Source organism: Ovis aries, chromosome 20, assembly GCF_016772045.2.
Source record: "Ovis aries strain OAR_USU_Benz2616 breed Rambouillet chromosome 20, ARS-UI_Ramb_v3.0, whole genome shotgun sequence".
Classification (NCBI taxonomy): Eukaryota; Metazoa; Chordata; class Mammalia; order Artiodactyla; family Bovidae; genus Ovis; species Ovis aries.
This window is the reverse complement of record NC_056073.1, coordinates 42,407,418-42,422,382: the sequence shown is the minus strand read 5'-3', so window position 1 is coordinate 42,422,382 and position 14,965 is coordinate 42,407,418. Positions and strand designations below refer to the sequence as shown.

Sequence of the window (14,965 nt, the reverse complement as noted above, 5' to 3'; positions counted from 1 at the left end):
CAGTTCTTCAGCTCTGGGGTCCTAACCCTTGCTTAGGCAGTGCTTCTTCACATTAACAAGTAGAAGGAGCTTTGCTCCTTCAAGTCTTAGCTTTTAAGAATTCCATGTACTTCATCTCAACCTTGGACCTGTCACTAACTTTTACAATCTTCTTTTTCTTACCTTTAAAATAGAGCCGACAGTGGTGATGACATCATAGAGGCATTGAAAGGATGAAATGAGAAGGTGTGTGAGATGCTTGGCACGGTGCCTGGGAATCACCTGCTATTAGTTAAGTGGTGACAGAACCTGGTGGCCTTGAACGGTCTATTTGCTGCGCTGTTTGCTGATAAGCGGAATGTATGCGTTTCCCAGGTGGCGCTAGTGGTAAAGAATCCGCCTGCTGAGGCAGGAGCTGCAGGAGACGCCGGTTCATTCCCTGGGTTGGGAAGATCCCCTAGAATAGGAAATGGCAACCCACTCCAGTCTAATTGCTTGGAAAATTTCGTGGACACAGGAGCCTGGCGGGCTACAGTCCATGGGGCCTCAGTCAGACATAACTGAACGACCGACCACGCACACATACATAGGAACTAAGTCCCTTGAAGGCTATGCTTACCCGGCAGCCAGAGTGACCCTTTAAAAACAGCCCTCCCCTGCTCAGTATCCTGTGCTAGCCCCATTTGGCTCAGAGCAAAGACCAGTCCTCTCTGCATCTTCCTCCTCTTACCCTATTGAATACTGGGGACCCTACTGTGTTAGGACCTTCTCACATCCATTCTTCCTTGGGCAAATGCTGTGTCCCCAGAGAGCCACAGCAGCCTGTTCCCTCACTTCAATTTTGATCAAACGTCCCCTCCAAAGTCCCATGCCAACCACCCTACCCCCAAATGGCAAACCCATTACCAGAATCTCAAGCTCCCCACACTCACCTCCACTCTTCCTTTCTTCTGCCGCACTGATCTTTATCTTCACAAGCAATGCAGTAAGATTTTGTGGGATTGGAAGAATTTTAAAAGTCACAGGTGCACTTCGTTTGAATGGATCCCTTGCCAGCCTCACCCTTTACTGCCTTGTAACGTGACTGCCCTCTGGTGGTTAATTATTCTTACTAAGAAGATGAAAATAATTGCACAGAACAATCCAGCTTCAAGATCAAAAGGGACTTGGAGGTCAGCCCGTTCCATTCAATATGATGGGCCTGAGAGTTAAGACTTCAGGGTACAGAAGCAGCAGAAAGTGTTCAGGAACAGCATTGCATCATTTTAAATTCACCTGTGGTAGGGCAGCAATTAGCAGTTACCGTCAACCTCAACCACCTGCCCCTCTTTTTTTAAGAGCTAAGGCAATGGAGACCCAGTGAGGTCATAGATCTAAGACAACTGTCTTCATTTTGAGCAGTAACCAAAATTAACATAGTAAAAAAAAAGTCCATTAAAGCATGATTAGGGAACATATGAATTCAGGTAACTGACATATCAAATCACATCTCCAAAGCATCTGAAGAGGGACGAATCTGGGTGGTTCTGGAGGCTCATTTTCGCCTTCATTTTGGCTACTGGGTGGAGAATTTGTTCAGCAGTTTTGTGTTAGCTAATCACATAGACAGATACCAGCTAAAGGGCCCGGAGGCTCCCCTGTCTGACCAGGGAGCTCCCCTTAGTGTCAGAGCAGATCTGTGCTTCACCCCAACCCCATCACTATAAATATGTGAAAAATTAAGGGCACAGCTCCCCACACCCACCCTCCTTGCTTGATTGCAATCTTGGCCACAGTGCCTGTTCACCCTCTAAGCCTCACCTAAACTGGAATAGAATTGCATATGCTGCACTATTTTCTACTTGTAAAATTTTCCTCTAATAAAGTCTGCTTTTCCCACACTGGTGGCTCTAAGACAGTAAAGAATCCACCTGCCAATGCTGGAAACCCGAGTTCAATCCCTGGGTCAGGAAGATCCCTTGGGGTAGGAAATGGCAACCCACCCCAGTATTCTTGCCTGGAGAATTCCATGGACAGAGGAGCCTGGTGGCTACAGTCCATGGGGTTGCAAAGAGTCAGACATGCCTGAGCGACTAACACACACAAGCCTACTTATTTTTTTTTTGTTGTTGTTCTTTTTTTGCCTACCTTATTCTTGCATCATTTGGCTCTGGTGGTGTGGTTTCATGACCCTTTTTTTGGGATATATAACTGTATACAGAACTGTTTTGTTAGAGGGCAGGGATATTACTTTACCTGTCAAAACGTAGCATATTATTACATAGATGTGATTATAGACTTCCTGGTATATGGAAACCCCTGGTAAGAAGTCAGATATTGCTATGGTTTTATTTAACAAATAATGAATCCATTAACCACTGGTGATTATTTGGCCTTTGCCCTCTTTTATATTTTGCATGAATCTTTGGCCCTTTTGTGTCAAGATGGCACATAAAGTCAGATTTTCTTTTTCTTTATGCTTCATAGGTTGGTAGGTTGTATATTTCTAGGAACTCATTTCTTCTATGCTGTCCAATTTGTTGCCATATAATTGTTCATATTCTCTTTCATTTCTGATTTTATAATATTTGTGTCCTCTCTCTTTTACTGTTAGTCTAGCTAAAGTTTTGGCAGTTTTATCTTTAAAAAAACATAGATCTTAGTTTTATTGATCTTTTCTACTGTCTTTCTGGTCTCTATTTCATTAATTTCTATTCTTATCTCTATTGTTTCCTTTCTTCTGTTAACCTTGGATTTGTTCTGGTTTTTTGGTGTGTGTGGTTTTTTTTTTTTTTTTTTTTTTTTTTGCTAGTCCAAGGCTGAGCACCGAAGAATTGATGCTTTTGAACCGTGGTGTTGGAGAAGACTCTTGAGAGTCCCTTGAACTGCAAAGAGATCCAACCAGTCCATTCTGAAGGAGATGATCCCTGGGATTTCTTTGGAAGGAATGATGCTAAAGCTGAAACTCCAGTACTTTGGCCACCTCATGTGAAGAGTTGACTCATTGGAAAAGACTCTGATGCTGGGAGGGATTGGGGGCAGGAGGAGAAGGGGACGACAGAGGATGAGATGGCTGGATGGCATCACCAACTAGATAGACACGAGTCTGAGTGAACTCCGGGAGTTGGTGATGAACAGGGAGGCCTGGTGTGCTGCGACTCATGGGGTCACAAAGAGTCGGACACGACTGAGCAACTGAACTGAACTGAACTGAAATAGGTGTAAAACTAGGTTGTTTATTTAAGATCTTTCTTTTTCTCAGTGTAGATCTTCATCAGTGTAAACTTCTTTATTAGAACTACTTTTGCTGAATCTCATAGGTTTTGGTATGCTGTTTTTATCTTCATGTGTTTCAAGATATTCCTTGATTTCCCTTTTGAGTTTTTCTTCGACTTCCCTGGTGGCTCAGAGGTTAAAGTATCTGCCTGCAATGCGGGAGACCTGGGTTCGATCCCTGGGTCGGGAAGATGCCCTGGAGAAGGAAATGGCAACCCACTCCAGTATTCTGGCCTGGAGAATCCCATGGACAGAGGAGCCTGGTGGGCTACAGTCCACGGGGGTCGCAAAGAGTCGGACACGGCTGAGCGACTTCACTTTCACTTTCGACTCATTGATTATTAAGGAGTGTGTGTTGCTGAATTTCCATATAACTGTGCCTTTTTTTTTTTTTCCTGTTTTCCTCTTGTTATTGATTTCTAGTTTCATACCACTGTGGTCAGAAAAGATCATGGCTGGGAGATAAACCTGTCCTTCTTGTTCCATGTCTCGGTTGGAGGCAAAGGGCCCCAAATTATTTCTAATCTTATCACTTTCTTGATTAAGTCTCCAAATTTCCACAAAAAGTTTTGTTAGAAAAATAGTTTAAGAAGAAATTTACCCAAGCATCAGTGCATTTGATAAGGTAGCCTGAGCAGCATGGAAGAAAGGCCGTAGCACTTGAGTGCTGTTGCCTGCAGTGGTAGGTGAAGACACCGTGGAGGGAAGGACGTTTGAGCTGAGTAGTATTTTTGTAGAAATGAGGGTATTTTTGACAAAACAAACAGTACCCACTAACCACAAAGGAAATGACAGTGTGTCTGTGGAGAATGGGAGCCGGCCTAACGTTGAGGCAGTCCCAACGCAGGTCGGAAAAGAATTTCCAGATATAGAGCATTTCAGAAGGGAGTGAGTTTATTAAGAACAAAGAGCAGAAATAACGTGGGCATGGTGAGCACAGTGAGCCGATCTCCCGACAGACCAAGGAGGGTCAACAGTTTTCATGGGTTAATAGCCAAGTTTTAAAGCCTCAAGACAGAAAACTCCTGCTGGAAGGTTGGCGTTAGATGATTGATTGGTTGGGGCACTATAGAATGTTTGCGGGAGTGGGCATCTTTGCCTAATTGGGGGTCAGGAAGTTTGTAATGATCAGGGGTCTTTGGCAACAGGTACAAAGGGTCAGCTTCAGAAGTCAGCTTCAGAGGTGGCCTTGGGGGCAGGACTCAACACCTGAGGTAGTTGTGTGGGTGTCATAAGAGATACGGCTTGAGGGCAGGAAGGGTCAGATGGAGAAGGTCCAAGAGCTGGGACCAAGTGTGGCCAGATGAGAAAGACTTGGTAACCATGGGCGTCAGAGACCTGGAGGGGGAGAGAGCTGGAGGCAGGAGGGCCTCTCTCTGGAGGTGCAGAGCAGCTGAGAGGATCGGAGAGGCCACAGCTAGCCTGGAGCTCAAGAGTGAACCTGGATACGGGCGCATGAAGAAGCAAAATGAGGGAGTCAGCCAGGAGCAGATTAGCCAACTGGCCACACTTGCTTGCAAATTGGCAGAGCTTGAGGCAACACAAGTCTGCATTTGATGGAAAGTCCAGAAGCAGTTATAGACTCTATGTGTGCGTGCTAAGTCGTTTCAGTCTTGTCCAACTCTTTGAAACCCCAAGGACTATAGCCCGCCAGGCTCCTCTGCCCATGGGATTCTCCAGGCAAGAATACTGGAGTGGGTTGCATGCCATATGAAAATGCAAAGCCATGAGGTTAAAGGCACCATGAAGAACAAACTCTAAGACATTCAATCAAGTCCTGCACAAGGTAGAGAAGGACAACTCCCCCCCACTCAGGGTGAGGTGTTGCCAGTCTTCTGCAGTGAAAACTCTGCTCAATGCAATTCTCAGTAGAAACAGCAGAGGGCAGCAAGAGCAGGCGGTTGGGATACTTGTTTCACTCTGAGCTGAGGGGAACTTCATGCCTAAGCAGCTGCTGGGGTTCTGCTGGGTTTCCACCAAAGTCTAGCTTTCCAGGGGTTGAGGAAGGCAAGATGGATCCCCACTTGTCAGGCAGACCGCAGATCTATCTTCGTGTTGATGGAAAGGTTGAACAAGGCAACAAAGACCTCTTTACTCCTTCAAGTAAAAAGAATCATAGCTAAATGCATTGGGTGCCTCATGTTCTGAGAGCTGTATGCCTCCTATGTCCAATAACTAGTATCTTTAAAAAAGGAAGCAATTGGTGTTATTATTACCTTCCATATCTTATAGGAAATAAATTCAAGTGGATGCAGCTTGTAAATGGTTGCTATCTGGCTCTAGAATTCTCACACTTAACCTACATTGTGTTAACCTCTCTCTGAAGTAGTACTGGTGTGTGTGTGGGTGTGTGTGTGTGGTGTGTTTGCTCTTTGGTGCATAGTTTTCGTCAGCTGTTTAGATTTAGGGTAAGGTGAGGAACTTGCAGGTATTTTTGATCTTTCTTATTAAAATCCTGTAAGGCAGTAACAAGATTGCTGGACCAGAGTTACTTTAAGGGCGGTCCTCTGACTAGTGCTGGTCTGCAGACTGTGTGTGATGGTCTGCAACCCAGTAAGTACAGCAATTCAGAGCATACCCTCAGACACTGACACCAGTCTGAGAGAGTCGTTTTACGCCTGTTGAATCTAATAATAAAAATTGAAGGCTTGTATTTGTATGTCTTTTAAATTTCATTTTCATTTTTATTTTATATTTCATATTTTATAGTAACCCATGTTTATTGCATTTGAGAAGACGTAAGTCCACAACAGATAGGAATTAAAAAAAAAAAACAAAAACTGGTTCTTTGCCACAAGACTGCAAGAGAGCAGTGGAGTTCATAACACGGGCATAAAAGTCTGTAGGATTTTAGATCTGTTCCTTTTACCCGGGGAAGTGAACACACAGCGCAAGGATTAAAACATGGAACATGGAGGAGTTATTCCGGTAAATGCTCCAGCAGCTCCCCTGATGGTCATGATTAAAATACAATGAAGGAGGAGGTAGAAGTAGAGGAGGGAGGAGAATAATGAACATGGAGAGAAGGAGGGGAGGAAAACGCTCCTTAATAAGACTTTTATTATTAAGTCTTCATAATGAGGAACAGGATCCTCCCCATTTCTGATAAGGACCCAGGAAAAACCCCAAAATTATAAAGAAACAGATGGCGCGTGGAATCTTTTTGTTCAACACCTGCCCTTAGGTGTTGCCGAAGCATCTTTCGCACGTACATTTGATACAGCAGAAGATCCAGACATCCATGAAATAACCAGGTTTCACACTGATTTATCCCTAGTCACATAGCATGAAAAATACTTGGTTTTCAGGTGAAAGAACAGCCCTTGGCCTCTTTCAAGCTTCAGCATCAAAAAGTTGCTATCTAGGAATGTGGGGGAGAAGAGTTCTAGGAGAAATGGCATTTCTCAGAGGAAAATGAAAACAGAGACAAACAAGAGCTTGTTAAGGGAGACATAACGCTTTTAAATGGCGCCATGGAATGTGTTAGAGGGAAAGAGGGAGAAAAACACAATGTCCTTTGTTCACTGGCAGATGTCTTCCTTCTTTAAGGAGATCAAGGGGGAAAATGCTCAGCTCTGCCTTGACTCGGGAGTACCTGCCCGGACTTGCAGAGAGAGACACCCATCCATGTCATAAGATTTTCAAGAAGTGAGAGTCAGCAATGACTTGGAGGTTTGAGCCTGAGCACCTGCAAGAATGGGGAAGAGGGCAGGTAGAGACTTGGGGGGAGAATCTGAACCCTGGTCAATTTTGGACCTAGTGATTCTGAGACGTCTCTCAGACATCCAAGCGGCAATGTCACGTAGATGATTGATCACAAGTCTGGAGATGTCAGAGACGCTCCTCTCAGCTCCAAATCCACTTTTCAGTGTCTGCTCTGTGATAATGGAGCTGAACCCTGTAAACATTTTTATTTTGCTCTCTGGCATGATACTGAGTGTTCTTAGCAGAGAGCCCTGGCAGGACGCTGCATCAACACCACCACCACAAAAGGGTTTCTTCTGCTGATTTTGGTGAGCATTTCTGAACAGTAAGTTGTACTGTACGTGCCATCTACAGAGCTCGGCTCCTGCAGCGGATGACAGCCAGTGCCAGCGCCTGGCAGGTAGCAGCACCAGACACCCCCTCACAGATGGCTTCCTCCAGGGCCGTTTTGTGCAGCTCTGCCACTGTTTACATAGTACTGCTGATATACTGGTATCACCTGGCAACCATTTCCCCATCTTCCCTCAGCCACCTAATCTCATCACTCACTGTTAGGGACGGAGGGTGAGAGGGAGAGAGAGAAAAACACTTGCCTTGTTTTCTGGGAAGAAGAAAGTGAGCATACCAAAATAAATAAATAAGCAACTGACTCAGGAAACACTGTCTCCATCCTGGCTCACTCTGTTGGTTTTTCTTTTTTACAGGAGTCTTTACATCAGCATGGTGGGGTGGATGAGCCCCGTAAAGATTCATCGCAGGCTGGTTGTTGTACTATCTGTGCAGAGTCAGGAAAAAAAAGTGGGGATTGGGAGAAGGAGTCGGGAGGAAAGGTGAGCAGCTAAGGAGAAGTGAAAAGAATCAGAGGTCCGTGAACGTGGGGGCACTGGGCTGAACCTGCAAGTGGGCTGCCCTCCAAGATGGACTTCTGAGTGCCCACTGGAGCACTACAGGGCAAAGAAAGAATGCAGATCACCATAGTGCTTCCTTTTTGGCATCTGTTTGTCTGAGTAACAGGTCCTTTTAGGCTTGACTCATATTTGTAAATACTACAAATACAAAATTGAACAGCTCACAGTCTGGAGTTGGTTCATCCTGGAGGAAGTAAAATCAAAACATTAATATTAGCAATTCTATGCTGAAGAGCAGTTCCAACCTTTTAAAAGCTCTTAGAATCTAAGATAATTTGGGGGTGGGGGGAGCTGGGAAAGGCTTTAAGAGACTATCAACTAGCTCTCTGACTTGAAGAAAGGAAGGAATTTTGAATCTCATTTGAGAGATGAGGGAACTGAGCCCTAGAAAGATGAAAGGATTTAACTTTACTGAAGTCCAGCAGCAAGTGAGGTGGAGCAGGGCTTAGAAATCCAAGTGTCCCCTTCTGGCAATGCTCTGTCTTACCTCCTGTTGTCTCTTTGGCAGATGAGTGATCACGATGAATTAGGAGGAATGAATTCCTTCTGTGCTGGGAGGAGGGCGTGGGGAATAGACAGGTGGTCACCCACAAGGCTGCTGAAATCTACAAGGAGAACAGCAGGAATGGTTCTTAAGACCCAGCTGGCCATTAGAATCACTCAAAGAGCTGTGATTGAGTCCTCTGGCAGGTGAGTTAAATCAGAACCTTGGGGAGATGTGTTGGGCATGGGAGGGGGTGATTCTAAGATGCAGCCAGGGCTGAGACCCATTGTCTGGAACCATGATTCTTAATGGGGATAATGGAAAACAAAGAGTCACCAAGGGCAGCGATGCAGTGAGCATGCCCCACACTGGCCTAGAGGGCTTGCTGGGCTCAGGCCCAGTGTTTCTAGGGTTTGGGATGGGACCAAGGAGTTGTGTTTTTAACAAGCTCCCCTCCCACCCTGTGATGCTGCTGAGTCAGGGAATACACTTTGAGAGCCACTGTTCTACAGGTAACTTTGCAAACTCTCCCCAGCCTGAGCGAGTTGTTGTACCCCCTAGAGTGGGCTCAGGGAGCACAGGACAGGGACAGGGTGGTTCTGATTTAAAATCCCAGCAAAAATGATCATAGAGCTCCCATTGTAGTTGGTGTCATCTCTCAGGAGTCCTGCAGAAAAATGCTGCCAACTAACAACCCAGAACACACAAAGCAGAATCGAATGCCGATTATATTTCTTTCCTTAGCTGAAAATCAAGTCTCTTGAAACTCATCCTAGAACTAGTTAATTTTCAGGAGATAGTTCTAAAATGGCTCGAAATGGTCTGTTATCAGGCACTCAGGCAAGCCAGCAACTGTGAGCAAGGGCTTTATCTCAAAAACCCCAGCTTGCCAGGAGGATGACTTTTGACCTCTGTGGGGCTTGCCCTGACTCCTTTACTTCACCTTATAGGGTAATGGCCGGGACCTCAGTCACAGAATGAGGTCTGAGAACCATCTGATCTCAGAGGAAAGGCAGCAGTGAAATGAAAACACCATGGATGGGGCCAGCCTTCCAGCCAGACCTCTGAGGCTCCATGGATTCTCTGTCTTGAAGACGATCTATGCCCAGACCAGGAGAGGCCACAGTGGCTCATAGAAAGGACGTGTGAGCTGGTAAAAGTCTGATAGAGGGGGCACAGAGTTCATGAACGGGTGGACAGGCCGTGCTGGGGGCGTTGTGGGGTGGTCAGGTGGAGTGATGCCCAATGAGACCTTCCAGAGAAGCAGGTGTTAGTAATAACGTAGGGAGTCGAAAATTGCAAAGCATCTCCAATGAAGTTACAAGTTCAGGGCCAAGCCTCACCAAACCAAAGCCTCCTTCTCCAAAAGGTTGAAATGCTGGTGTCTGCAGCAACTCAGTCAAGCCCTCCAGGGAGGGACAGAGCCGTGGGAAAACCCTCCTCTTCACTGGAGTCACCTCACAGCAGGACCTATTGATGAGGCTGGGTCAAACTCCCTGAGCCAGGCCACCTGAATGTGGGAAGGAGGCATGGAGGCTTTTACAATAAAAACGGGAGTTTAAGTGATCCCTTCACAGGAAGAGACAAGAATTCGGTGCCTCAGTAACTCCTCCAGGTGACTAAAATAAGTTGTGCACCTTGGTACCCTGAGTCTGTCTGTAGCCAAGGCAATACTCCCCACGGACTTGATGTCACACTGATGGACGGAGCCTCTGGGAGAACCTGCCTGGGGTGACAGGTCCGTGAGGCTGTGCTCTGGGCCAGCTCTTGTTCCCTCTCATCTGAACTGCTCCAGCGTCCACGAATCAATGGGAGTACCGTAAACCCTACAGATCCCCCACATGGTGCTGAATTTCAGGGCGTGTAAAACTAAGATCATGGCATCCAGTCCCATCCCTTCGTAGCAAATAGATGGGGAAACAATGAGAGACTATTTGGGGGGGGGGGGCTCCAAAATCACTGCAGATGGTGACTGCAGCCATGAAATTAAAAGACTCTTGCTCCTTGGAAGAAAAGCTGTAACCAACCTAGACAGCATATTAAAAAGCAGAGACATTACTTTGCCAACAAAGGTCCATCTAATCAAGGCTATGGTTTTTGCAGTAGTTTTGTATGGATGTGAGAGTTGGACTATAAAGAAAGCTGAGCGCCGAAGAATTGATGCTTTTGAACTGTGGTATTGGAGAAGACTCTTGAGAGTCCCTTGGACTGCAAGGAGATCCAACCAGTCCATCCTAAAGGCTATCAGTCCTGAACATTCATTGGAAGGACTGATGCTAAAGCCGAAACTCCGATACTTTGGCCACCTGATGCGAAGAACCGGCTTGTTGGAAAAGACCCTGTTGCTGGGAAAGATTGAAGGCAGGAGGAGAAGGGGACGACAGAGGATGAGTTGGTTGGATGGCATCACTGACTCGATGGACATGAGTTTGAACAAGCTCTGGGGGCTGGTGAAGGACAGAGAAGCCTGGAGTGCTGCAGTCCATGGGATCACAAATAGTCTGACACGACTGAGTGGCTGTACTGAACTGAATTTATTTGCATAGGCTCCTCATGAAAAGGCTTTTTCCGAACCCTTTAGCTGGGTGAAGGATGTCAAAACGCCACTGGAAAAAAATACGAGGAAGCGTTAGCATAGACTCTGGGGCTGGTTTGCAACCAGGCTTGAATTGTTTCACAAGCCCTGGCCTCATTTCCGCAAAGCTTTCAACACAGAGGATGAAAGGCATTCCAGAGCTGAAAAGGATTCGGTCCCCACCAGAGCCTGGACTGTCCGTGGCCATGCCAGCTGTCTGCTGACTTCTGACAAGATTAGGACAGAAACTTTCATCCACTTTCACTCCGGTAACAGGCACCTGTGGAAAAGGGAGCTTTTGCTTCCGAAAAGAAATAGGGACAAGGGGACTCTGGATGGCAGCAAAGAGGCGAAAAAGAGGAGGCGTTTCCAAGATGTCGAGCTAGCTGACCTGAGGGGCGGTGGGATAGGAACTGGGGGGCTGCGGCTCCGTTACCTGCAGAGCTTAACTTTTTTATATATATTGTGGTTAAATATTTGTGCCATGCCGAATCACTCAGGCATGTCTGACTCTTTGTGACCCCATGGACCCCAGGCTCCTCTCTCCATGAGAGTTTTTTAGGCAAGAATACTGAAGCGGGTAGCCATTTCCTCCTCCACACGACCTTCCTGACCCCGGGATCAAACCCATGTCCCTTACATTGGCAGGTGGACACTTTACCACTGAGCCACCAGGGAAGCCTCGACAAAGCACAGAACTTACCATCTTAACCATCTTTAAGTGGGTGGGTCATTGGTTCTCAGAAATTCGCATGATTATGTAACCATCACCATCTGTCTTCAGAGCCTTAAAATTTTTTAGTTAGAATTTTTCATGTAGAGTTTTTCGACAAAGCCATGAAAAAGAATGAAGTCAATGATACAGGCTACTGTGGAAAGAGGTCAAAAATACATTAAGAAAAAAAGAACAAGATGCCACCGTGTGTACAGCACACATATTGGTATATGTATTGGGATAATTCCAGGGAAAGGTATAAATTGTGAATAGGTTGTTGTTTAGTTGCTAAGTCATGACTAACTCTTCTGCAAACCCGTGGACTGCAGCCCGCCAGGCTCCTCTGTCCATGGGATTCTCCAGGCAAGATTACTGGCGTGGGTTGCCATTTCCTTCTCCAGGGGATCTTCCCGACCCAGGGATCAAACCCATGTCTCCTGCACTGGCAGGCAGGTTCTTTACCACTGAGCCGCTGGGGGAGCCCTGTGAATGGGGGTTACCTCTAGAAAGTGGAATGAGGGCCTGGGATGAAACGGATTTGAACTTTCATTGTATAATACCTCCTTGAACAGAGTGGGCTGTTTAATAGATGCCTGTGTCATTCACATTTTTAAAAATCTCTTCTGCCCCCAGACCAGTTCAGGTGGTTTTTTGTGCAGGGAACCCTTCTGGTTCTGATGCTCTGCTTTGTCTGGGAAACAGGGCTTTGAAGCAAGAACTTCCTAAAGAAAAGAGTTTAGACACCCGGAAGGGGTCTTCAGATTTCAGAGCATCTCTTTTCAATTAATTGTGTATTATTTAAATCATATTCAATAATATTCAATGGAAAGATTTTATAGTTGAGAATAAGGGCCATGCCAAGGCTATTTCTGCCACACTCGGGGGTTCTCAGCGTTTCCGTGTCTCACGTATCTTTGGCAATCTGGTGAAGCCGATGGATCCCTTTTTGGGATAATGTGTTTAACCCCTGGAATAATGCTTTTGAATGTATAAAATAAGGTACCTATGCCTACAAAGTAACAAATTATGTTATCATAGTTATCCCCCCAATTTTTAAAACTTGTGCTAGGCCAAGGTATGAGCTTTTTATTGAAGTATTGTTAATAAATAAAAAGATCTGGTGATAGTCTAATGATTTCCATAATTTTAGAGAAGTGACGAGGATACATGGTGTTTCAAGATATCTGCAAAATCCAATGATGAGATCTGAAAATAAGTGTGATTCTCAGTGTGGGTAAAGTCACAGGCACTGCTTCTCCGACTGGAATTTGATGCCACAGTTGAAGAAGATGCCAAGTTTCAGTTAGAGTTAGTGGAGATGAAGATGCATTTTGCTGATTTTGTTTGTTTGTTTGTTTGTTTTTCCTTTCTATCCAAGTTCAAAGACTCTGGCCCAACTGAAGGATGAAGGGAGAGCTCAGTGGACAGGGAGAGAGTCCAGCTGGGGAATGAGAGCAGGCTGGGAAGGGCTGAGACACAGCCAGAGGAGGGAAAGGAATCAGCCTTTGCCTGGATGTCCCCGTCCACATGACGAGACCCGGGAGAGATCCGAGGACTGAGGTGGGGCTCAAGACAGCATAGGTCAGGGCTGGGTGCAGTTGACAACTATCAGTCCTCCTGGAGCAAGTCTGCTCCCTCGGGAGACTGTCATCAGAAAAGCTCCAGTGGGAGAGGAGAAAGCAGGCTGTAGTGATGGTCTGGTGGGCAGGGACTCAAAGCTGAAGAGGGATGAGAGATTCTGTGTGTTCAAAAAAAAGAAAAAGAAAAAGCTATCTGGAAGATTCCTGAATGTATCAAAGGACAGGGTGAAATGGTAGTTGGTGAATCCTTGAAAACTTCAGGTTTGAGGCAGGGGGGCATGGGGACTGCAAACAGGAACAGCAACATGAGTGGAGGAGGGGTGCAGGGTGCACTTGGGGTCTCGTGCTCACTTAACACAGAGGCTGGTATGGAAATTGTTCCAGCAAATGCTGACGGTTGGATCGCCGTGCACAGCTCCAGAAGTGAGTCAGCCGGACGCTGCCAAGTTCTGGAAGAATTCCGCCCTCATGCTTTCTCATCCGCTGTCCTCCTCCTCATCCAAGCTGTTCTCAGAGCACAGATCAGGCCTGTCAGCCACAGAGCAACTGCGTTTCAGATATCTCGTGTACCCTTTACTTATCTCCAGAACTTTCCATATCTCAAATGCATGCCTCTGATCTGTCTCCAGTTCTTCCCTCTTCCTCTCTTTTTACCCTTGGCATCAATATCCACTCTTGCTTCTGCCCTGTACTCCCCCTGTTCCCCAGCCAATCCCATAACCCCAGTTCCTTCTCTTTTTTCCCCATACCTCCCCACCCACTTGCTTCCTCAGTGATCCAGGCTTGTTAGCATCTCACAGCCTACGCAGACCTGCTTGTCCCAGGCTGGCTTCCTTCTGCTTCACGGCAGAACTTGAGTGCCAAGGCAGATCCCTGAGTTCAGCACCATAAGGGGGCTGGTGCTTCAGGCTCGCCTGTTAGCCACCGCATCCCCAACAAGCTGCCTCATAAGGTCTGGAAAGATGGCAGGGCCTCTGGCCTTGCTTCCCTGCCTGTAGTTTTGCCAGCTATTATGCCTGCCTGGTCTCTGGTTTTGAAGAGTCTGGAGTGACTCCCCAGGAAGCTTCAAACAGCTTTGGTCTGGCTTCTGCCTGATTTAGACCTCTCAATGCACTCTAAAAGGGAGGTAGTGACTTTCGGGGGCAAATTGCCACACTGGGGACTCCCTGGGGCCTCGTGGGCTTGTAGACATCATCTCCACATCCACTGCAGCTGCTCACAGCCCTCTTAGGGTTCCTCCTCCCCAGGGCGTTCTTCTTCCAAGGCGCTGATGGCCAGTGATGAATGGGTCAGAGACAATGGGACTTCCGAACGTGTACACCCCAGACGGTAATTCTGGGATTGAGCCCCATCCATGTGCACACCATCAATCAAGAAAGGAATGAATCTGTAACTGCCCAAGAAGTTGCTCCTAAAGTTAGTCCTTCATCCTCCCTTGTGGCTAAAAGGGAGAGTCTGGTTGGACCCCAGGTGATCACAATCTGTGTAACTTTAGGAGAGAAGGGTGCTCCCTGCATTGGGGTGTTTCTGGAGAAAGTCCAACCACCAGCTTAGATGTGAGTTCCTCCTGCAGGGCTGTGCTTGGACCACAGCAAACCTGCAAAGGCTGTTCTAGTGCAAGTCACCTCTCAGCAATTCACCAGCAGCTGGAGACTCAGAGACAGGATTCGAAAGGAACCCTGACCTTGAATGAACAAGGCAAAGAATTCTGAATGTTTCGCATCAGCTTCTTTGTCAAAGTTTTGGTTCAAGTAAGCTGTCACG

The 14,965-nt window shown here is 46.5% G+C and overlaps 1 protein-coding gene across 1 annotated transcript in view; it reads right to left on the bottom strand.

The window, feature by feature from the left end:
* The window catches only part of TBC1D7 (TBC1 domain family member 7), a 29,565-nt gene extending 28,599 nt beyond the window's left edge, over positions 1-966 (bottom strand). The window contains exon 1 of the mRNA XM_042237595.2: positions 163-966. The gene's annotated coding sequence lies outside the window, so the exon portion shown is untranslated. The remainder of the gene's footprint in view (positions 1-162) is intronic.
* Between the last annotated feature and the right edge of the window lie 13,999 nt (positions 967-14,965).